We start from the raw sequence: 1,779 nt of genomic DNA, 5'->3' as shown, positions 1-1,779 counted from the left end.
GAGGCATCCAAAAAAAGTGGAAACTGGCTTTCTACTAGGTGCTTAAGAAGTAAAAAAAAAAACAAAGCATATGTCCAAAGAGGTAGGTTGTGCATAATATAGCGCTTTGGTTTCTGCTCCAGAGATGAGTGAATACACCACTAGTGAAAGTCAAATAATTTAGCTGTAAATGGATATAATTGACAAATACGAGGTATATATTTATTAAAAGAATTTTAATTTTATGCAATTATCATTAAGAAAAAAATTGTTGATAAGATTAAATTAATTGTTACAATTTTAGGATATATTTTTACATGAGTATGGGGTAAATCCCGAAACATTGTACAAGTACAAAGTATAGAATAGTAATATATTCTAATGGGGAGGTTTCTTCGCCTCACTATTTATAAAAATAAAATATTTATCACTTTCCTTATATTTTAGTGTTCTAAACTAATTTATTTTATTTGACGCAAATAATAGTTGGGCAACTTTACAAAATTCAAGTTGATAAACTAAATTACAGTGCCAAAAGAAAAATAAAATAGAATAATAATAACTTTTTTTTAAAAATAGAAATAAAGTATTAGAAATAAACAAAAGTAGACAGAACAATACAATGGCAATAGAATATCCTTTTGCCGAAGACCAAATAAAAATTTAAAACGAAAAAACACACTTTAAATATTTACCAGATGTACAAAAATTCTAATACAAAAAAATTGTACAAGATACAAACATTGTACGAAGTGACAGATAATTACAGTAAATACATAATTATCTGTCATTTCGTACAAAGAAAGTGTGAAAACATGCAAAAAAAAAAATTCATTCACCCTGACGAAGCCTATATAGTGGGGCGAAACGTTGGTTAACAATAAATAGTTTTATTTTACTATTTTGATACCTTTATTAACCGCCACCCTAAATATGTCAACTATATCGAAATGAAGAGAAGGCTCGCATATTATTAGAGAGTATCAAATGTAACTTCAAGTTCTCTTCAGTATTGCCCTTGGTGGAAGCAAAAAAAAAATCATTGTTTGGTTTGCAATATAAAAGTTAATGCAGCCAAATCTTGTCAGCGATGTATTTAGTGTGTCTACTATATCAAAATCTAGAGAAGCCCCGTAAAATCATCAGGGAGGATGAAATGTAAGTTCAAGCTCTCTTCCCTGTTGTCCCTTGTGAATATTTAAAAAACCATTGTTTGGTTTGCAATACAAAAGTTATAGCAGCCAGGTCTTGTCAGCGATGTATTTAGTTTGTCTACGAAATCAAAATGAGGACAAGGCTCGCTTATTTATTAGAGAGGATCAAATGTAACTTCAAGCTCTCTTGCGTATTGCCCCAGTAAATGCAACAAAAAACCTTTGTTTGGTTTCCAATATAAAAATAAATGCAGCTAGATCTTGCCAGCATTGTATTTAGTGTTTCTACTATATCGAAATGAGGAGAAGGCTCGCATATTTATTAGAGAGGATCAAATGTAATTCCAAGTTTCTTCTGTACTGCCCTTGGTGGGTGCAAAATATCTATGTTGGTAGGCAATATGAAAGTTCATGTGGATAGATCTTTTCAACGTTGTCTCTACTGTACTAGTGTGTGTCTATTATATTAGAATGAGGAGAAGGCTTGCGTATTTATTAGAGAAGATCAAATGTAACTTCAAGCTCTAGTCAGTACTGCCCTTGGTTGAAGCAAAAAAAAATCATTGTTTGGTTTGCAATATAAAAATTAAAGCAGCTAGATCTTGTCAGCATTGTATTTAGTGTGTCTACTATATCAAAATGAGGA

The sequence above is a fragment of the Halyomorpha halys genome, unplaced genomic scaffold, assembly GCF_000696795.3.
Source record: "Halyomorpha halys isolate HHAL.00 unplaced genomic scaffold, Hhal_1.1 Scaffold2336.1, whole genome shotgun sequence".
NCBI lineage: Eukaryota > Metazoa > Arthropoda > Insecta > Hemiptera > Pentatomidae > Halyomorpha > Halyomorpha halys.
This window is presented reverse-complemented; position numbering follows the sequence as displayed.